This window comes from Canis lupus, chromosome X (genome assembly GCF_003254725.2).
Source record: "Canis lupus dingo isolate Sandy chromosome X, ASM325472v2, whole genome shotgun sequence".
In the NCBI taxonomy this organism is placed as follows: domain Eukaryota; kingdom Metazoa; phylum Chordata; class Mammalia; order Carnivora; family Canidae; genus Canis; species Canis lupus.
Window position 1 is genome coordinate 77,771,729 of NC_064281.1, and position 23,731 is coordinate 77,795,459.

A 23,731-nucleotide genomic window follows, 5' to 3' on the forward strand; every position below is an offset into this window, starting at 1 on the left:
TGTTTGGGGTCTCTAATATGCTAGCAGTTGATGGCCCCTCAAAAGCAACAGAGGGGTGCAGGCTCAGGCCTCGAGGGAGGAATAGAAGCCAAGTAATGCAAGAAGCCCATTGCAGCCTTCTCTGGGCTGCCACATCCAAAACCTGCCATGAAGTGCTTCTCCTTCCAGAATTGTCCCTATCAGTTCTTCCCTGGCTTCTTGCTCCTGCTCCCTCCCTAACCCCATAACCTAACCTTACAGGCTCCCCCACAAGCCACACACTCTCTCTCAGTGGAGGGGACTAGAGGCTCAGTCTCTGTGCTCTGCCAACATCCCTCCCCTATGCCTAGCACCCCATGTTTGCCTCAAGCTTCACCTCCTTAACCTCATGGCCAGAAGGAGACTGGCAGGGCCCTTGTGCCTCAGATCCTTTAGCTGAGAACTGACCAGAAGCAAAGGCTCATGAGTGATGAAGGATAGTTGGAGAAAGGCAGGCAGGGGAAAGGGGCCCCTGCCCTAAGAGGAAACCACCCTTAAAAGGATTTTATACCAGGCTCGAAGGAGCCTTCCACCCTTTCCCACACATTAGATAGATGACAAATAGCTGATTGGATGACAGGCGCATGGAGGGTTAATCAGAGTAAAACAGCCCACCAACAAGCCCATAAAACCCCCTTGACTTAGAAACTCCTGTGGCAACCCTCTCTGGTCCCCTCCCTCTTAGGGAACTTTGTACAATACTCAATAAACTTTGCTCTGCTGCCTACCACCCTTCGTCTGTCTGGTCTACCTCTTCATTTTTCGAAGGGGCATGACCAAGAACCACAGGCATGGAAGGATTGTGATGAGCACTGGGCATTATACACAACTGATGAATTGCTGAAAACTATATCTGAAACTAATTGATGTAGGAATGAGTTAGGGACAGATGGGGCTAGGCAGAGAAAGATAAGGGGAGGGCCCAGAGTCAGGCTCCTATAAATCTGTGGGCTCCCATAAATCCCAAGGACACCAAATGGTCCAGAGTCAGGCTCCTACCCATCCCAAGAAAACAGAGATAAGACAGTAAAAACAGAGAAGAAAATAAATTAACCTCCTTAGCCCCGAAATATCTCCCTTTGACAGTTACCAAACAATTCCAGAGATTCACCAGACCCCAAAACAGCCATATGTCAATCACTTGAGACCACACAAAGAAATCTCAAGGCCTTGGGTTCCCTGGTAGGTTCCTAATAAAGGCCAGGCCAAAAGCCCTCAGAGGCAACCCTGTTGGGATCCCTCTCACTTCTGAGACCTTTCTCTATCTTTGCTTAATAAATATTTGTTGCTTGACTCATTCTCCTGTGTCCCTGAGATTCTTTTTTTTTTTTAGTGGAGTTTGATTTGCCAACATATAGTATAACACCCAGCGCTCATCCCGTCAAGTGCTCCCTCAGTGCCCGTCACCCAGTCACCCCATCCCCTGCCCACCTGCCCTTCTACTACCCCTTGTTCATTTCCCAGAGTTAGGAGTCTCTCATGGTTTGTCTCTCTAATTTTTCCCACTTTCATTTTCTCTCCTTTCCCCTATAATCCCTTTCACCATTTTTTATATTATCCATATGAGTGAAACCATATAAAGATTGTCCTGCTCCGATTGACTTACTTCACTCAGCATAATACCTGCCAGTTTCATCCACATTGAAGCAAATGGTGGATATTCGTCGTTTCTAATGGCTGAGTAATATATATATATATTCTAATGGCTGAGTTATATACAACATCTTCTTTATCCATTCATCTTTCGATGGACACAGAGGCTCCTTCCACAGTTTGGCTATTGTGGACATTGCCGCTATAAAAATCCTAGAGGAGAACACAGGCAACACCCTTTTTGAACTTGGCCACAGCAACTTCTTGCAAGATACATCTATGAAGGCAAGGGAAACAAAAGTAAAAATGAACTATTGGGACTTAATCAAGACCCAAAGCTTCTGCACAGCAAAAGAAACAGTCAACAAAACTAAAAGACAACCTACAGAATGGCAGAAGATATTTGTAAATGACATATCAGATAAAGGGATAGTATCCAAGATCTATAAAGAACTCATTAAACTCAACAGCCAAGAAACAAACAATCCAATCATGAAATGGGCAAAAGACATGAACAGAAATTTCACCGAAGAAGACATAGACATGGCCAACAAGCACATGAGAAAATGTTCCACATCACTTGCCATCGGGGAAATACAAATCAAAACCACAATGAGATACCACCTCACACCAGTGACAATGGTGAAAATTAACAAGACAGGAAACAACAAATGTTGGAGAGAATGTGGAGAAAAGGGAACCCTCTTGCACTGTTGGTGGAAATGTGAACTGGTACAGCCGCTCTGGAAAACTGTGTGGAGGTTCCTCAAAGAGTTAAAAATAGAGCTACCCTAGACCCCAGCAATGGCACTAGAGGGGATTTACCCAAAGATACAGATGCAGTGAAAAGCCGAGACACTTGCACCCCAATGTCCCAGAGATTCATTCTTAGATTCCATGAGACAAGAACCAAACTCTCCCATATCATAATGGTGTACTATATGTTGGCAAATTGAATTTAAATAAAAAAAAATCATGTTCAAGTGGGAACTTAAAAGAAGAGGAAGAAAAGAAATCCTGTAGCAATGAGGCCCACTTCTTGCATCCCAGAGGGACACCTCTAGGCTCCTCATAGCCAACTCCATCTCTCCAGAGCCAAAAAAGTCTTTTCCCCCACCACAGGGGGCCACAGGAAGCCCCACCTGGGCCCTCAAAGCCACAGGGGTCACCAACATTCCCTGACTTTTGGTTTATAAGCCCTTTATTCCTCCCTTTCTTTAAATCTTCCCTTGCAAGGGATCTCTTCTATCGTATATTAAAGTATCACTCCTCTTTCTGCTCACCTTTTCTCAATTTTACTCTATAAATGCTTGTTGAATAATTTACCCAAATAAATAGTTTATGCTGTCATTTCTTTCTGGGACCAGGTAGAATAAAAAGAAAAATAAATGTGACACCCACCACTGCCCTTTTTTTCCACTGGCATTAGCTTGGAGGTTCAGTATAGACCATTACTTTGTAAAACTGCTCTATGATTTATCCCCATATCTTCCCTCCCCCATCCTCTTCTTTGTCCTGTACACTTAAAATTGTCTGATTTTTTTTTCACCAAAATGATGCACACTTGATACTTTATTTCACTTTGTGTAACATTGGCTTTTCCAGTATTCAGGACATATGTATTCTCCCTGGAGGACTTGGGCATTCAGATCAAACCAAGGGAGTTACCCAAAAGAAGGCTTTTAGAGAATTTTGTGTCTGATAGCCTAATTTTGATAATTTTTTCCCTTTCTCCCTTCACTCCTATTAATCACTTGGCAAGGAAATGAGTCTTTTTTCAGGAGGAACTAGTCTTTGCATGACCTTCCTATGTATTATTCCCCTTCTTCTAGATACTATTTTCCCCTTGGTTTCTGACATCCCTATGTCACAGTTTCTCCCTCCCAGATTCTTTCAATGCCTGCTTCTCAGTCTCCTTTGCTGAATCTTCTTTCTCTTCCTGATCCTTCCATAACAGAGGTAGAAATTAAAACTACCACAACTGTGATTTATTGAAAGCTTATGTGCCAAGTACCCTAGTGCCAAACACTTTAAATGTAGTAGCTCTTTAATCTTGTAGTAATTGCATAAAATAGCTATTACTATTACTTTCTATTTCTAATTTATTATTTTTAAAATTTTTAAAAGATTTTATTTATTTGAGAGACAGAGAGAGAGAGAGAGCGAGCATGAGGGAGGTGAGCAGAGGAAGAGAAAGAAACAGGCTCTCCACTGAGCACGGAGCCCAATTCCGATGCAGGGCTCCATCCCAGGACCTTGGGATCATGACCTGAGCAGAAGGCAGATACTTAACCAACTGAGCCACTCAGGCACCCCTCTAATTTACTATTGACATTAATTCAATTACTATTAATTGACCATTTCAGATGAGCACACAGGCTGGAAAATTAGATAACTACCTAGTGTCATATTACTATCTATACATGACATATGGAAAGAAGGAGGTCTAAACATATGAAGTGGCTTGGCTAAACGTCATAAGGGCAAGTGGTTTGTTGATCACACACAAGGATGGAATCTTCTAAGGAACGTTTATTTTGACAGAAAGGAGGCTTTTCTACCTTTCTTTTTCTTTCCCTCTGGGTTGCAGCTAGACTTCCCATTGCCTGGCAACCACCCCCTCCCCCATGTTCAGTTGCATTATCACATTCCATTCAAGCACGGTGTTGTTTCCTGCCTCTGCCTTAGATGCAAATAGTTGTGAATTTAACATAAGTAAGAGGAGAAAGAAGCAGCAATTAGTGGGGGAGGGATTAACTGTACAATTTGTGGTGCTGGGGGTACTTCACTACCAGATTGGACAAAAGAATCAGTTCGCTTTCCACCATAATGACACTAAATATGAATTCCAGATCAATTTGATAAATAAATGTAGATTCTTTAAAGATTGTATTTATTTATTCATGAGACACACAGAGAGAGGCAGAGATATAGGCAGAGGGAGAAGCAGGTTCCCTGCAGGAAGCCTGATGTAGGACTGGATCCCAGGACTCCAGGACCCTGACCTGGGCCAAAGGCAGCCACTCAACCATAAGCCACCCAGATGCCCCAATAAATGTAGATTTTATGCAAAAGTGTACTAATTCTGAAATGATATATTTTTCTCTTATGAAAGGAATGAAAAAGAATCAAATGTTCAAAAGCAACCCCTTTTTAAACTGCAAGAAAATAAATAATAGATCTCTTGATTGGAGCGAGATTTAACTTTCTGAGGTTAAGAATGATGAAAGAAGTGATAAAGGAAACACCAATGACTCAGAAGACAAAATTAACAGAAATGAAAGAGAGCAAGCTGAGAAGTCCTGGCAATAAATTAGAAAAACTGCAATAATAGCAACATTCTATTATGCTTCGATAGCTAACAATTTGTTAAAGTTTTTTTTTTTTTTTTCAAGCATCAGATGTATTGAGGAGAGGGGAGACGGGGCACCTTCAGGAGTGCCTCCCTTGGTCAGCCACCTCGGCAGTTTGCTGGGGGGTGACAAGGAGCAGGAGTTCATGGGGCTCCTCCGGCAAAGATGAGCTCCAGCGCTGCTTGGATGTCGCCGCTGGTGGCCTGCAGGGCCCGCAGGCTCAGCTCATTGTCCTGGATGCCCATGTCACACAGCTGCTGCAGCTGAGGCTGCCACTGGCTCTGAAGGCTGCCCAGAGGCCTGCAGGGCATGCTGGAGGGCTTGGCTGAAGAGATCATTGGTGATGGGTGTCCCTGACTGGACACCAGAAGACATTGGTGAGGTCCCTGAGGAATGGCCCTGGGTGGCAGGAGTCGGCGTATGAGAGCTGCTCTCCGGAGTGCTGACCAGGCATATTCTAAGGGTTCTACATGGCTTCATCTCATTCTCATAATACTCTGAGATAGATCCTAATATTATCTCCAGATTCTAAAACATTCTTACTTAAGGGGGAAGAACAGAAAATGCATAAAATGTAAATATACAGCTTAACAAATTGCTATAAAAGAAACCACCACCGAGATAAAAAAAAAAAATAGAATAGTGCCAATACTCCTGAAATCCCCAAGTCCCAGAACATCAAACTACTCTCATGACAGTTATGGCTATTATTATCTTACTTTTCTTTAGGGCTTTGCTATTCATATGTGAATCCCTAACCACTATTGTTTTAGAACTTTTCATAAATAGAACTATAATGTATGTATCCTGCATCTCCTTATGATTAGGTTTCTGAGATTCAACTTTTTTTGCATGTAGCAGTAGCAAGAAAGTATCCATTCCACTGCTGATGGACATGTGGGTTGTTTCCAGTTTGGGGGCAATTATGAAAAATGTTCTTATCTTTTTTCTGTCTTCTGGTGTACACATGCACATGTAGGGTATATACCTAGTGTAGAGGCCACTTTAAGGCAACAGGTTTGAGCAATGGAAACTTGAGCAAGGCAAAAGGCCCCAAGGCAGCGACCAGGAAGGAGATGAATACATACAGGCTCACTAAGTAACCCACCTTGAAATAGCCATAGGCCCTAACTGACCAATCACAACCAGGCACAGTTTCTAATATTACCAAATAAGGGAAAATTCCGTAAGTTCCCATACTTGCTTATGCTACCCTATAATTGTGGCCCCTCCCCACAGCCTCATTGCAGTCTCTTCTTTGTTATACTTCCCTCTCCATCTTGTCATCTTGTATTCCATGTATTCGATAAACTTCTATCTCTTTTGTTCTGCCTTGGGTGAACTCTTTCACTGCCAGCACTGACAGCCTCCATCAGATCAGATCGCCCCACACCTAGGAGTGGAATCTGGCTCATAGAGTATGTGTACTTTCAATTTTACTGGAGTCTACTAAACTGCCTATCAAAGTTGTACCAACTGCCACTTCCAACATCAGTGTTTAAGAGTTCCTGTTGCTCCACATAGTCACAAATACTTGGTATAGTCAGTAAAGATTTATAACTTTCACTTAAGGTTTTACACATTTTTTTATGAATTTTTTTTACTTTAAGATTTTATGTATTCATGAAAGACACAGAGAGAGAGAGAGAGGCAGAGACACAGGCAGAGGGAGAAGCAGGCTCCATGCAGGAAGCCTGATGTGGGACTCAATCCTGGGACTCCAGGATCATGCCCTGAGCTGAAGGCAGATGCTCAACCGCTGAGCCACCTAGGGATCCCACATTTTTTATTAAATGTAGTTCAAGGTTGATTTTGTATGCTTCTGTAAATGTATTATTTGCTTGAATTTCATTTCCTAGGTCCTTATTTAGGGCAAATAAAAATATAATTGATATTTTGATGTTGCTTTTGTATACTGATTTACTAATCTCCCTTAATACTTGTAAATTTTTATCTGTAGCTTCTTTAGAACTTTCTGCATTCACAATCCTATCAATTGCAAATAATAATAGTTTTACTGCTTTTCCAATCCATATTCACTTTATTTCTTTTTCTCGCCTTACTGCACTGCCCAGGTAGAACCCAGAGTACAAAAGTAGTGAGGAGGAACATCCTTGTCTTATTTCTGAACTCAAGAGGACTACTTTCAACAATTTAACATTAAGCATGACCCTGGCTACAGGTTTTTGGAATACCATTTATCAGATTAAAGATATTCGTTTCCATTGCTAATTTACTGAAAGTTTTTAAAATCTTCAATGGATGTTGAATGGTACTGAATACCTTTTCTGTACCTATTAAGATTATCATATTTTTTATCTCTTAATATGTTTAATTACATTGTTTAGTTTTCTAATAATAAAACAACCAGTCATCCCTGGATTTGGTCCTGATTTTAATTGTTATGTATTGCTGGATTCAATTTGCTAATATTTTGTTTAGGATTTTTGTATCTATGTCCATAAGAGATATTAGCCTGTAATTTTCCTTTTTTTAATGTCCTTGTTAGATGTTGGTATCAAGGATTTGCTGAACTCATAAAACTAGCTGAAAAGTACAACCTCTTCTTTCTCTATTCCTTTGGCTCTTCCCATTTACAAATGAAGAAACTGAGGTCCAAGATGTTTAAATACATTGTTTTTCATATCTGTATTATATTCAGTAATTTGCTTATAATCATAGTTTGTTAAACCAGCATATGTATATTCATGTTTCTGATGTTTCACTATTATAAGCCTGCTGAGAAGAACATGCTCAGTCACATACAGGTTGGGACATGTGACTAATTACTTAGTCACATGGACTTCTAGGATACATTCCTAGAAGTAAAGTTGCTGAAAGAAGGACTATGTTCCACAGGAACCAGAAGCGAAGTTGGCCCATGATGTGACCTACTTGGTAGCACTGGCTCACATTTAGGGCCCTTCTTCATGTCTTAATATTCTATTACTCTTTGACTCTAAACTACTAGACTTTATTTTTGTTTTTTAGATTTTATGCTTTTTAAGTCATCTCTACACCCAACATGGGGTTCAAACTCACAACCCCAAGATGAAGAGGTGCATACTCCACCAACAGAACTACCCAGGCACCCCTAGACTTTAATACGTAATATTTAGAGATTAATTCAGCTCTAAGAAATCACCAAATTACTTAAATTTTCAAATAATTTAGGGTTTTTTTCTTAACTTTTTAAATGGAACTTTCCAAAACACAAAAATATAGAGAATGGTTTAATAAACTCCCTTGTTCCCATCACCCAGCTTCAGGAATTATCAACACTTTTCATACCTTGTTTCATCTATAATCCTCCACACATTTTTAATAGGGTTCTTTCTTTCTTTCAAGATTATTTTTGACTTAAATTTTTTTATTTCTTTACTTGACAGAGAGAGAGAGCCCAAGTAGGGGGAGAAGTAGGGGCAGAAGGAGAAGCAGGCTCCCCACTGAGCAAGGAACCAGATGTGGGGCTTGATCCCAGGACCTTGAGATCATGACCTGAGCCACAGGCAGACACTTGACCAACTGAGCCATCCAGGTGCCCCACTTTCTTTCACTTTTTTTTTTTCCAAGTGAATCAGTCTTTAATCCACCTCTCCAGAGAACTGGCTTTAGGTTTAATCTTTCTTTCTTTTCTTTCTTTCTTTCTTTCTTTCTTTCTTTCTTTCTTTCTTTCTTTCTTTCTTCTTTTTCTTTTTTATTGGAGTTTGATTTGCCAACATATAGTATAACACCCAGTGCTCATCCCATCAACTGACCCCCTTAGTGCCCATCACCCAGTCACCCCATCCCCCCGCCTACCTCCCCTTCCACTACCCCCTCTTCAATTCCCAGAGTTAGGAGTCTTTCATGGTTTGTCTCCCTCTTTGATTTTTCCCACTTATTTTCTCTCCTTTCTCCTATAATCCCTTTCACTATTTTTTATATTCCCCGTATGAGTAAACCATATAATGTTTGTCCTTCTCCGATTGACTTACTTCACTCAACATAATACCCTCCAGTTTCAACCACGTTGAAGCAAATGGTGGGTATTTGTCATTTCTAATGGCTGAGTTATATTCCATTGTGTGTGGATATATATCCACATCTTCTTTATCATTCATCTTTCTTTCAAGATTTTAAGTAATTTCTATACCAAATGTGGTGCTTGAACTCACAGCCCTGAGATCAAGAGTTGCATGCTCCACCAACTGAGTCAGCCAGGCACCCCTTAATAGGGTACTTTAAATCAATTACTAGACATCATATCAAGTGGTATAATTCTTCTGTACTGTATTCATAGTCATATCTCCTCTTTTTCATTCCAAATACTTTTTTGTCAGGGTAAAATTATATAATGTGAAATTCACCATTTCAACCATTTTGTAGTGTATAATGCAGTGGCATTTAGGACATATTCAATTTATTTTATTCATGCATTTCTTTTTATTCTGAGTCAATTATTCCAGAGGTTTATTTACTGGTCCTTTGGACAAATTCACATTTGGTTCAGCTGACTCTTCTATTGTTTCTTCTGTTTTCTACTTCACTGATATCTACTTTTATCTTTATTACATCCTCTCTTCTACTCTACCTAGAGTATTATATTAGACATTTCGGCATATATTTTCAGTCTTTCTTCATTTTAAATATATGCACTTTGGCTTTAAATTTGCTTTTGAGTACTGTTTGAGGTGCATTCCACAAACTTGGCTGGAAAGCAGATTTCTTGTTATCATCCAGTTTTACATGTTTATTCATTTCCAGCAAATGCAGGCACTTTTCTGGCTGAAGACTCATGGCAGAATTTAGTCTCTTTTTTTTTTTTTTTTTTTTCTTCTATTTTTTTTTTTATTGGTGTTCAATTTACTAACATACAGAATAATACCCAGTGCCCGTCACCCATTCACTCCCACCCCCCGCCCTCCTCCCCTTCTACCACCCCTAGTTCGTTTCCCAGAGTTAGCAGTCTTTACGTTCTGTCTCCCTTTCTGATATTTCCCACACATTTCTTCTCCCTTCCCTTATTTTCCCTTTCACTATTATTTATATTCCCCAAATGAATGAGAACATATAATGTTTGTCCTTCTCCGACTGACTTACTTCACTCAGCATAATACCCTCCAGTTCCATCCACGTTGAAGCAAATGGTGGGTATTTGTCATTTCTAATAGCTGAGTAATATTCCATTGTATACATAAACCAACGAAAGATGAATGGATAAAGAAGATGTGGTTTATGTATACAACAGAATTTAGTCTCAAGATGGACATAGACTTCTGTAAACTTCCAGATTCACAAATGAAACACTTACCTTCACCCTAGCTGAATACTATATCTTGAGATATCTTGAGGTACTTTATATAGAAAATGTTGGAGTTGGGAGCCTACGGACAAGAAAGAATTCTTAAGACATCTTCCACGCAAAAAGGTGGTTTTATTAAAGCACAAAGACTGGACCCATGGACAGAAAGAGCTGCACTGGGGTCATGACAAGTGGCTGATTATATACTTTCAGGTTGGGAGGAGGTTAGGGACAGCACAAGTCTCTAAGGAATTTTGGAGGCAAGGTTTCTAGGTCTTTGAGGGGGCTAGCTATTAGGAAAAAGTCATTTATTACTGTCCAGTAAAACCCTAGTCTTGAGATCCTTCAGATGTATATACCAAATACTTGGGGAATGATTGTCAACATGTTTCTGGGGGGGGGGGATAGAGAAAAAGGAAGTTTCCTTTTTTTAAAAGATTTTATTTATTTATTTATTCATGATAGACAGAGAGAGAGAGAGAGAGAGAGAGAGAGAGAGAGAGGTAGAGACACAGGCAGAGGGAGAAGCAGGCTCCATGCCGGGAGCCCGACATGGGACTCGATCCCGGGACTCCAGGATCGCACCCTGGGCCAAAGGCAGGTGCTAAACCACTGAGCCACCTGGGGATCCCCAAAGGAAGTTTCCAAAAGAATTTTTATATGTTAAAGTAGACTTTTAGGATCATTGGGGATCGGGCTAAGATTGCTTTTTGCCCTTAGCAAAGCATTAACATTGAGACAGCTGAGTTACTAGAGGAAGGCCACTCTGATTTGTTGATGGGCTGTAAGCAATAAGGAAATTTACCTTTTTCTTTCACCTTTGTTTCCCATATCAGTACCCAATTGAAAAAAAGCTAATCTCACTTTTTCTGGAATGAGACTACATCACTCCTTTCTTTGTTGGGCTATCGTAAATCCTCCTTTTATAAGGATAAAACTACTTTCAATAACATATTGATAAAAAATAAGATAATCACAAATTTGTTTCAAGCATCACGTGTTGCTACACTGTACCAGCTAAGCCATGTTCCTCAGTCCAGCTTTTGGGAGCTCTTCAAGCAGTGATATTATGATTCCAATCTGAACGAATACTGCACTTCGTATAAAAGTAGATAGTCAGTTTGCCTGTGGAGAGGTAAAAGATTTATTTATTTATTTATTTATTTATTTATTTATTTATTTATTTATTTATTTATTTTAGGGGGCAGGCAGTTAAGGAGGAGCAGCAATATTCTTAAGCACACTCCATGCTGAGTATAGAGCCACACAGGGCTTGATCTCAAGACCCTGAACAAAGGATGTGAGCCAAAACCAAGTCAGAAGCTTAACCGACTGTGCAACTCAGGCACCTCAAGACTTGCAAAGTCTTTATTTTTTTATTTTCTTTTTTTTTTTTGCTGCAAAGTCTTTAAAAGAGTACCTTGGTGCATTGTAAGTGTGGGCCATGGATGACCATCATAACTACACCAAACACCTCTCTAAACTCTAAACAGCCTTGTAGATGGGATTATGTAGGCCCTTCATTTCAGCCTCTTCACAAGGAATTTCATTAAACTCCATAGCCTTAGACTACTTTACCACCCAGGTGAAGGAGACAATAAAAACCTCTAAGTAGGGCAGCCCGGGTGGCTCAGCGGTTTAGCGCCACCTTCAGCCCAGGGGCCTGATCCTGGAGACCCGGGATGGGGTCCAACGTCGGTCTCCCTGCATGGAGCCTGCTTCTCCCTCTGCCTGTGTCTCTGCCTCTCTCTCTGTCTCTCATGAATAAATAAATAAAATCTTTAAAAAGAAACCTCTAAGTGAGAGGTGCCTAGGTGGCTCAGTCAGTTGAACACTGAATTCTTGGTTTTGGCTCAGGTCATGGGATCAAGCCCCACATTGAGCCCTGTGTTGGGCCCCGTGACAGGCCCTGCACTGGACCTGCACTCAGTGTACAATCTGCTTGAAATTCTCTCTCTCACTCTTCCACTGTGCCTCCCCACTGCTCATGCTCTCTCTTTCTAAAATCAATCAATCAATCAATCAATCAATCTCTAAGTGAGATTCACCAAATTCCTTTCAGAACAGGAACTATCTTTGCATTAGGAACACAGTTGCAGGGATGCCTGCTTAGCTAAGAAAATGAGTGAGGCTGTCTGGATGGAGTTGAGATGGCCTGGGTCTAGAGGAAGATAGCTAAACTTCTCTGCAGAAGACTAACTGCTAGAGGAACTCTGGAGGATGGAACTGCTAAGCCAAGGAAGTGAGGAAGCCCAGGGGCCAGGTAGGAGGCTGAATGGAAGAGAAGTCTGAGTGAAACTGTCCTGAAATATTTTTGTATAATTTGCTGATATGATATGTTAATTTTTTATTGGTTGGCCTTTAAAAAAATAATTTATTTTAACATTGTTTAGCATAGCATATGCTCAATTAAAATGAAACAGCTTTCATACACAGAAGGGGATAAAGTGAAAGTGAAAGTTTCCCCAACTTCCTGTAGTGATCTGATATCTGTTCTTCCAGATCTGCTTTTACACAAACACAAACATATATGCTCCTGTTCTTTTCTTTTAATAAAAATCATTAAGTTAATATTGATTCTGACATTCTCTTTCATGTTACATGCTGTGTTAAGATCAACTTCCTTCACTGTCCTGAACCCTCAGCAAGATCCTGCTACCTATTTTGTGCTAGGTCTTTGGACTAGCTCCTTAATTTCTTTTTTTTAAAGATTTTATTTATTTATTCATGAGAGACACACAGAGAGAGAGAGAGGCAGAGACATAGGTAGAGAGAGAAGCAGACTCCTTGCAGGGAGCCTGATGTGGGACTCGATCCCAGGACCCCAGGATCACGCCCTGAGCCAAAGGCAGACACTCTATCACTGAGCCACCCAGGCATCCCTAGCTCCTTAATTTCTATTGACAATTTCTCTCAGAGAAAGGAAGAAATTACAGTTTTACTGTACTATATTTATTTAATAACATGAATATAACTATTGTTTATGGTGCTTCTACCCTGTGTCAGGCAACCTCCTTGCTGCTTTACTTAAATTCTTACATCATTTGCTCAGAACAACACCTTAGTGGAGTGCCTTGGTGACTTAGTGAGTTAAGCATCTGCTTTTGGCTCAGGTCATGATCCGCATGTCCTGGAATCAAGCCTCCAGTTTGCCCTCTGCTCCCCAGGGATCCTGCATCTCCCTCAGCCTGCTGCTCCCCCTGCTTGTGCTCTCTCTCCCTGTCAAATAAATAAATAAAATATTTTTTAAAAAAGGAACAACCCCTTGGAAGTCAGTGTTACTATTATCACATGTAGGTTTACAGATGAGACTTAAGAGGCCTAAAAGCTAAACAGGAAAACATTAAGGAGGGACGTAAACATGTCAGAGGCAGGACTCAGACCTGTAGTGTCCCTTTATTTTTTTTTTAAGATTTTATTTATTTTTTTGAGAGGAGTAGGGGAGAGTACAGAGGCAGAGGGAGAGGGAGAAGCAGACTCCTTGTCAGGCAGAGAGCCAATATGGGACTCGATCCCAGGACTCTGAGATCAAGAGCTGAACTGAGGGCAGATGCTTTACCAACTGAGCCACCCAGCTGCCCCTGTGGTGCCTCTTTAAATCTTCACAATAATCTTATGAGGGTGTTCTCACCACAAATGAGGCAACTGAGACTATAGTCAGCAGAGCACAGTGAAGCCACTGAAAATCTACCAGTTGTCTCATTTCATAGGTATATCCCTTCCTGTAAAACACTTATGAAAGCAAGCAAGCAAATATCTAATTGAATGGAGAGATATGCAATGTTCATTCATTGGAATGCTCATAGTAAAGATGTCAATTCTCTCCAAAGTAATCTATAGGTTTAACACAATTACTATTAAAATATCAGCAAGATTTTTTTCATAGATGTAGACAAGCTTATTCTAAAATTTATGAGGAAAATCAAAGTAACTATGATAACTAAAACAATTTTGGGAAAGAAGAACAAACGGGGGAGAATCACTCTATTCAATGATAAGACTTATATAGCTGCAGTAGATTGAGACAATGTGATATTACAGGAATGACAGAAATAGATCAGAGAAAACAGAGGACCCAGAAAAAGACCAATACAAATATGTCCAACTGATTTTTTAAGTTTATTTTTTAGTAATCACTACATCTAACATGGGGCTCGAACTCATGACCTTGAGACCAAGAGTCACATGCTCTTCTGACTGAACCATCCAGGAGCCCCTCCACTAATTTTTGACAAAGGTGTAAAAAAATATTCACTAAGAATCAAGAAAGATTCTTGTAAAAAGAATTCTGTAAAAAAAATTCAAAAGAATAGTTTTTTTCAAAAAACGGTGCTTGAACAACTGAACATCCATCAACAACAACAAAATGAACTTCAACTTGAACCTCATACCAGATAGAAAAAAAAAAATTTTTTTAAAGATTTTATTTATTTATTCATGGAAGACCTAGAGAGAGAGAGGCACAGACAAAGGCAGAGGGAGGGATCCCTGGGTGGCGCAGCGGTTTGGCGCCTACCTTTGGCCCAGGGCGCGATCCTGGAGACCCGGGATCGAATCCCACATCGGGCTCCCGGTGCATGGAGCCTGCTTCTCCCTCTGCCTGTGTCTCTGCGCCTCTCTCTCTCTCTCTGTGACTATCATAAATAAATAAAAATTACAAAAAAAATATTTGTTAAAAAAAAAAAAAAAAAAAACAAAGGCAGAGGGAGAAGAAGGCTCCATGCAGGGAGCCAGACGTGGAACTCGATCCCGGGTCTCCAGGATCACGCCCTGGGCTGAAGGTGGCGCCAAACCACTGAGCCACCCGGGCTGCCCCAGATAGAAAAATTAATTGAAAAATACCCACCATTTGCTTCAACGTGGATGGAACTGGAGGGTATTATGCTGAGTGAAGTAAGTCAATCGGAGAAGGACAAACAGTGTATGTTCTCATTCATTTGGGGAATATAAACAATAGTGAAAGGGAATATAAGGGAAGGGAGAAGAAATGTGTGGGAAATATCAGAAAGGGAGACAGAACATAAAGACTCCTAACTCTGGGAAACGAACTAGGGGTGGTGGAAGGGGAGGAGGGCGGGGGGTGGGGGGGAATGGTTGACGGGCACTGAGGGGGACACTTGACGGGATGAGCCCTGGGTGTTATTCTGTATGTTGGTAAATTGAACACCAATAAAAAATAAATTTATTTAAAAAAAAAAGAAAATGAGTCATGGACTTCAGTGTAAAATGTAAAACTCGAAACTTTTAGCAGAAAAAATAAGAGAAAGTCTTTGGGACTTAGATCTTGCCAAAACGTTTTTAGACAAGACAACAAAACACATGACATCCATAAAGGAAAAGGCATTATAAACTGGATTTCAGGGGATCCCTGGGTGGCGCAGCGGTTTGGCGCCTGCCTTTGGCCCAGGGCGCGATCCTGGAGATCCGGGATCGAATCCCACGTCAGGCTCCCGGTGCATGGAGCCTGCTTCTCCCTCTGCCTGTGTCTCTGCCTCTCTCTCTCTCTCACTGTGTGCCTATCATGAATAAATAAAAAAAAAAATTAAAAAAAAAAAATAAACTGGATTTCACCAAAATTAAAAACTCTTGCTTGTGCTGTAACAGATGCTGTTAAGAGGATGAAAGCACAAGCTACAGACTGGGAGAAAATAATTGCAAACCACATATCTGACAAATAATTGGTATTCAGAATATATAAAGAACTCTCAGAACTGAAGTGTAAAACAACCAGATGATTCAATTTGAAAATAAGCAAAAGACATTAACAGAATGCACCAAAGAGAGGATACAGATGCAAAACAGACAAGAAAAGATGTTCAACATCATTACTCATTAGAGAAATGTAAATTAAAACCATAATAAGCTACCATTATACACCCAATAGAACAACTAAAATATAAAATGGTAATATCAAATGTTAGCAAGGATCTAGAAAATGGAAACTTTCATACAATTAAGTTGGAAATGTAAAATGGTAAGGCTCTTGAAATCATTCTGGCAGTTTCTTGCAAAACTAAACATTTACTTACCATGTAACCCCACAAGTGCATTCTTGGGCATTTATCCAAGAGAAATGCAAACATATTCACACAAAAACCCATATGTAGATATTCATAGCAGCTTTATTCATAACAGCAAAATCAGGAAACAACCCAAATGTCCTTCTGCTAGTGACTGGATAAACAAATCTGGTACATTGTACATCTATGCAATGGAATACTACTCAACAATAAAAAGGAACAAGCTATTGATACACACAGCATCCCCAGATGGACCTCAAGAGCATTTCATTTTTTTTTTTCTTGTTCTTTTTTTTTTTTTTTAAATTTATTTTTTTATTGGTGTTCAATTTACTATCATACAGAATAACACCCAGTGCCCGTCACCCATTCACTCCCACCCCCCGCCCTCCTCCCCTTCTACCACCCCTAGTTCGTTTCCCAGAGTTAGCAGTCTTTATGTTCTGTCTCCCTTTCTGATATTTCCCACACATTTCTTCTCCCTTCCCTTATTTTCCCTTTCACTATTATTTATATTCCCCAAATGAATGAGAACATATAATGTTTGTCCTTCTCCGACTGACTTACTTCACTCAGCATAATACCCTCGAGTTCCATCCACGTTGAAGCAAATGGTGGGTATTTGTCATTTCTAATAGCTGAGTAATATTCCATTGTATACATAAACCACATCTTCTTTATCCATTCATCTTTCGTTGGACACCGAGGCTCCTTCCACAGTTTGGCTATCGTGGCCATTGCTGCTAGAAACATCGGGGTGCAGGTGTCCCGGCGTTTCATTGCATTTGTATCTTTGGGGTAAATCCCCAACAGTGCAATTGCTGGGTCGTAGGGCAGGTGTATTTTTAATCAAGAGCATTTCAATTAGTGAAAAAAGTCAATTCCCAAAGGCTATGTATTATTGGATTCCATTTACATAACATTCTTGAAATGCCCAAGAGATTGAGAATAGATTGTCAGAGCATAAGGATGGAGCAGAGGGTGTGAATATAAAGGGGTATCAAAAGGGAGCACTTCTAATAGAACAGTTTTATATCTTGACTGTGGTGGTTACACCAATGTATACACAGGATAAAACTGTATAGAACTGTATACACACAGAAATAAATGCATATAAAAATGATGAAAACTGAATAAAGCCTATGGTCCAGTGAACAATATTGTGGGACCCAGGAAATTTAACAAAAATCCCCTACCCCTGGACAAGCAGAGCAGGACTGATTCCATTTTGTGCTACACCCGCCACCTCCTGTATGACCCCCACATAACCTGCTTATTGCTTAAGGCGCTGCCCCACCCTAGTCAAGCCGCTGGGCACACCCTAATCAGAAATCGGCTCATAACAATGTAACCCTGCTTTGTGCCCGCCAAAACTGCGCGCCTATTCTGACCAAAGTAATAGGCCAGCTCAAATGGATACTATAGGGTAAGGTGTAATTCAATCAGCCACCTGGGTGTGGACCGACATGACTGTGCAACTTTCTGCGTATCCCATGGGCCACTGGCCCCTATAAAGCTGCTACGCCTCTTAGTCTCGGGGTCCAAGTCCCTGCTCCGCTGTGTCGGGTGCACTTGGACCCAAGCTCCAGCTTGTAAATAAACCCTCGTGTGTTTGCATCGGTGTCGGCTCCTTCGTGGTTTCCCGGATTCGCAATCTTTGGCACAACAATATTATACCAATATCAATTCCCTGGATTTTATATTTTACTATAATTATATAAGATATCATAAAATCTTAAAAAAAAAAAAAAAAAGGGATCCCTGGGTGGCGCAGCGGTTTGGCGCCTGCCTTTGGCCCAGGGCGCGATCCTGGAGACCTGGGATCGAGTCCCACATCGGGCTCCCGGTGCATGGAGCCTGCTTCTCCCTCTGCCTGTGTCTCTGCCTCTCTCTCTCTCTCTCTGTGACTATCATGAATAAATAAATAAAATCTTTAAAAAAAATTATATAAGATATCACAATTTGGAGAAGCTTGGTGGCAGGTACTTGGGCCTCTATGTACCACTTTTGCAATTTCCTGTGAATCTATAATTTTTTAAAAACAAAATGTTAAAAACCAAAAGCTACTATAGGTTTAGAGTTTCAAAAAGTAGCGTCGGTAAACTTAATCACTAGAATCATTCTGTGTAAGTTGCTTTCCGTGCATAGCTGGAGTAGTTTATTTTTTTATTTTTATTTTTTAAAGATTTTATTTATTTATTCATGAGAGAGAGAGGCAGAGAGAAGCAGGCTCCATGCAGGGAGCCCGACGTGGGACTTGATCCCGGGTCTCCAGGATCACTCCCTGGGCTGAAGGTGGCGCTAAACCGCTGTGCCACCCGGGCTGCCCTAGCTGGAGTAGTTAAAGAATTCTCCTTCTTTTGGCAAGTTTTGCAAACATGTGCTCAAAGTAAGTGTACTAGTGCTTCTTTTTAAAATTCTGACAGTTAGGAGAGCCTGGGTGGCTCAGTCACTTAAGCATCTGGCTTCTGCTTAGGTCATAATCTAGGGGTCTTGGGCTCTCTGCTCAACAGGGAGTCGGCTTCTCCCTCTCCCTTTTGTACTCTCTCTCTCTCTCTCTCAAATAAATAAATAAATAAATATTTAAAATAAAATGAAATTCTGACAGTTATTTTTATGATACATTTTACTTTTTTTTTTAATTTTTTTTTTTATTTATTTATGATAGGCACACAATGAGAGAGAGAGAGGCAGAGACACAGGCAGAGGGAGAAGCAGGCTCCATGCACCGGGAGCCCGACGTGGGATTCGATCCCAGGTCTCCAGGATCGCGCCCTGGGCCAAAGGCAGGCGCCAAACCGCTGCGCCACCCAGGGATCCCTTATGATACATTTTAAAATAAAATTATATGCACATGGTAAAAAGATACTATGAATATTTTTTAGACCCTAAAGAACTTTTGCTTATATAGTTTACAGATCTATCAATATTTACTGTTTTGGAAATCAAAACTGAAAATAGCTAAAAACATTTATTAATTCATAAAAAATAATAGTAAGTGACTACTTAACATATTTTATTAAAATAACTGTTTTCCAAAATAAAAAAATAATTTTGAAATGTTTTATATATTTGAAAATCTCTTTAATGTCTGCCTTATACAAGACAGTTTGCTTCTGCATTGTGATATGATTGTTTTGGTCGAAGTATACAAAAAAAACCCCAACCTTTTGGAGATATGTACCTGGAAAAAGGAGGATTTCCTAGACCTTTAAAAGGGTCTTAGGTGTCAGCTGTCCTCAGAGTCCTTAGACCACACTTGAGAACCACAGTGCTGGAGATACATACTGAAATATTTACAAAGGAAATATTAGAATGTCTGCAACTTGAATTAAAATACTCTGAAACATATATATAGTACACACATATGTCAATTCTCATAAGCAGTATATTCAATATTGTCCCTGAGTTAGGGACAGATAGGGCTATGAAGGGAAAGATAAGGAAAAGGCCCAGAGTCAGGCTCCCACAAATCTCGGGGCTCCCATAATTCCCAAGGACACTGAGATGCAACAAAAACAGAGATAAGGAAGTAAATCTGCCCCCCTGGCTCCAAAATGCTAGGGGGTATCTTCCTTTGATGGCTATTAAGTAATCACTGAGAGACTCAACAGTCATATGTCATTCACTCAAGACAGCATAAGAAATCTCAAGGCGAAAAAATGAGTGGGAAAAATTAGGGTTGACAAAACATGAGAGACTCCTAAATCTGGGAAACAAACAAGGGGTACTGGAAGGGGAGGTGGGCGGGGGGAAAGGGTACTGGGTGACAGGCACTGAGGGGGGCACTTGATGGGATGAGCACTGGGTGTTATATGTTGGCAAATCGAACTCTAATAAAAATAATAATAAAAGAAATCTCAAGGCTATCAACTCCCTAGTCAGGTTTTCTATAAAGGGCCGGCCAAAAAAGTCCTCAGTGGCAACCCTGTTGGGACCTCTCTCACTTCTGGGAGCTTTTTCTGTATCTTTGCCTAATAACTTCTGTCGCTTTACTCACTCTGTTTTGTCTGTCAGATTCATTCTTCAACTCTGTGAGACAAGAACCACTCCTGCTTTATTACCACAAGCAGTGAACTAGCAAATACTGAGCCATTGATCCTAGTGAAAATGCTGAATGAGGTTACCGCAAGCCCCTGATCACATTCCTATCAACCAACCAATATATAAACTTGTTTCACTTGTGTTTCTCTTTTAAGACAACTTATCTTATTTTTCTTAAGTTAATGACTTATACATAGCATTTGTTTTTAATAAAATACTAGCTGAGAAGAGTTTAACATTTTTCTGATCCTGGGTAACATGACCTTAAATTTCTCTGGCTCTCAGCCTTACTTACGACATTGCCTACTATGTTTTTAAAAATTCCATTGTTTCCTCATGAATCCACAAATATAGCTGCTTTTCCATAGCTTCATTAAACACAATAAATATTATTTTAACACTTTCTGAAGTGGCATCACATATAGATTAACGAATTTCTTTTTTTTAGATTTATTTATTTAGTCATGAGAGATACAGAGAGAGGCAGAGACACAGGCAGAGGGAGAAGCAAGCTCCCCTCAGGGAGTCCGATGTGGGGCTTGATCCCAGATCACAGGGTCATGCTCTGAGCTGAAGGTAGACGCTCAATCGCTGAGCCACCCAGGCATCCCCCAAATTTCTTTCTTGTACTGCATTGTTAATACAATAAACTGAACTCACAGCCAATAGCACTATAGCTCATGCATGAATGAAGCTTATCTCATACATGCATTTTCTCTTTATGGTATATCACAGTCTTCTTGCTGTATCAGCTACTGACCCCCTGTTGACTCCCTTACATTCATTGAGGTATATGGCATCCCAATTAATTTCTACTTCTCCACCCCCAAGTTTTCCCATTATCTTAAGTGATTCCAAGTCTCAATTTTTACGCATCTAACAGCCTGGCCTCTTATTCCCTGATCCTCTTATCTCCAATGACCCCTCTTCCATAGTCATACCTTGAACTTTGTGATCACCTAGAATTTTCTTTACCCTTGAGACAATGAACTTTAGTCTACTACTATCTCTCTAGCTCATTCCCTCTCTTATTCCCACTGTCCCAACGCTTCAACCTTATTAAGACCTCCTTGATTCCTCTACTTTTCTCCTAGCACAGCTTCCCATTTCCTTGTTTATTTAGCTTATGTCTTACAATTGCTTCAACCTCTCTGACCAATATTCTCATCAAATCTTGCCCACAAGACCTCAGCTCTTAATTTACCCAAGAACTATCTTCTCTATCTTTTTTTAAGGTTTTATTTATTTACTCATGAGAGACACAGAGAGAAAGAGAGGCAGAGACACAGACAGAGGGAGAAGCAGGCTCCATGCGGGAGGCCCCATGCGGGACTCGATTCCTGGACTCCAGGATCACGGCCTGAGCCAAAGGCAGACACTCAACTGCTGAGCCACCCAGGCATCCCCTGTCTTCTCTATCTTATGTTTTGGCTTCTAAGCACTGATAAAGTATTATAGGTATGACAATTAGTGTCATCCATTTTTGTGGTTTTCTTTTTTTTTTTTTTCTTTTTTTGAAGTCACGACAGATTTACTCTGCGAAACATGCTGAATTACCACCACAGACTACCCGGGAAAAAGAGGCGGTGCAGGCTTGTTGTCTCCTTTGTGTGGGGTTCCCTTGCCAAAGAGGAGGCTAATCATGCAATAGCTTGAGTTTCTCTTACCATGATAAACACCCAGGGTTACTAGAACTGGAGAGTGTGTGTTCACTGTTTTACAAGGACAGCTGAGCGGTGCTACTAAGACAATAGAAAGTTCTTCATTTTAATCTGGCTATCTGCCCACACTTCTAACCAAGAAAGAATTCAGCTATAAGAGCCAATTAAATTACTATAAAACATTCCTTTATCTGTAAAACATTTTTTTTCCGGCAAACTAAAATTTAAAATAAAATGTCTTCATTTTTGATAAGCAGCTCCACCACCAGTCTCTGGTATAGTATAGCGTTCACTGCCGCCATTGCGTCCAGCTCTGGAGATCTCATAAGGGTCGGGCAGAACATGATGCCAAGGTTCTCTGCATTCATAAGATTCTCCTTTTCGTGGAGGGTCACTCTCTTCAGGTGTGCCATGAGGTACCGCAGCGTTTCGCAGTGAGCCGGCGGGGGTGGGGGGCAGCAGCTTCAGTGCCTCGTGAAGGGTTTCCAACTGCTCGTCAGGATCCAGAATTTTGGCGGACTCTATAAACTTGGGGTAGGCGTCATACATGATGAGTGGAATTGGTAGATCCCTGAAGTACAGTTTCAGCGGGCCGGTGATAATGTTACTGTCTTCATATATGTTCAGGGAAATATCTGCTTTCTCGCCATCTCTGTGAAAAGCCATCTTGACATCTTCAATTAAGTCACTAAATCCTGATACTAGATACAGTCCTTCAGAATTAAGACTTCTAGGTTCAATTTCCCTGATGCACATGTCCACCACCATTGGTCACTTAGTGATATGGGCTTTCACGAGTGTTGTAAGGTCACAACTGTATACCTTCTTGACATGTTTCAAGCCTGGCTTACAGTCATTTGGGACCATCTTGGAACACTGCTTATGAACATTCAAACCACAATCTGCACATTTCACTCCCTGAGCAATGAGACCCCACATGAAGTTAGCACAGTATTCACACCAGTGTGGCCCTCGGAATGTATGGACCTTGAAATTGTGAACCTTTTCATATTTTGGAATTTGCTCGTTTTCTTTCAGAGTTGCTCTTTTAACAAGTGATGTCAACCTTTACTCTGACACCCCATCCTGGCCTGTAGAATATCTCTCATCATGTGTCTCTTTCAGGACTGGCATATGTTTTTGGTATGCTGGCTCTCTGTTTAAGGTTGTGTATCCTATGTGCTCATAAATTGGGTTTATTGTCATCTTGGCAATGTATTCTGCTGCCTTGGTTTCAATATAGAGGGTAATCAATCCATCAGTCACCAGATGATGGATGGACTCAAAGCGCTTCTCCCCAACGAAGTGCTTTCCATCGTAGTACAGCCTGAAGTTTCTGGTTTGACTTCCAAATCTTAAAGCCAAAGTGTAGGTTCCCGGCTGACGCTGGCTCTCACGAATAAGGTAACTCTCCTCAGCCACACTCAAGAGCTGGTCTGCTTCTTCTCGGGAGATCATGCCATGAAATTCTCTTCCATAGTACTTTGGTCTGTTTTCCACCTCATTAGTACAAGTGATTCTTCGAGGATGAGGGGCTTCCTGTTGCAACTGATACAAGTAAGATTTCCAAACAGGAGGTCTATATTCATCTGTATCGAACAGGGTCAGGGCCATTGTACCGGCGCTCGCCGGCTGCTTGCCGCCGCCTCCGCCGGCGCATGCGCTCCTCCCCGGCCGCCCGGAGATCAGCGCAGCGGCCCGGAGCGTTGGCACCTTGGAGGGCGCGGGGAACCGGAGGGGCGTGGTGGGGCACGGGCG

General features: G+C 40.9%; 1 pseudogene; it reads right to left on the bottom strand.

The window, feature by feature from the left end:
- Window positions 1–21,800: 21,800 nt before the first annotated feature.
- On the bottom strand, window positions 21,801–23,612 carry LOC112649449 (N-chimaerin-like; annotated as a pseudogene).
- Between the last annotated feature and the right edge of the window lie 119 nt (window positions 23,613–23,731).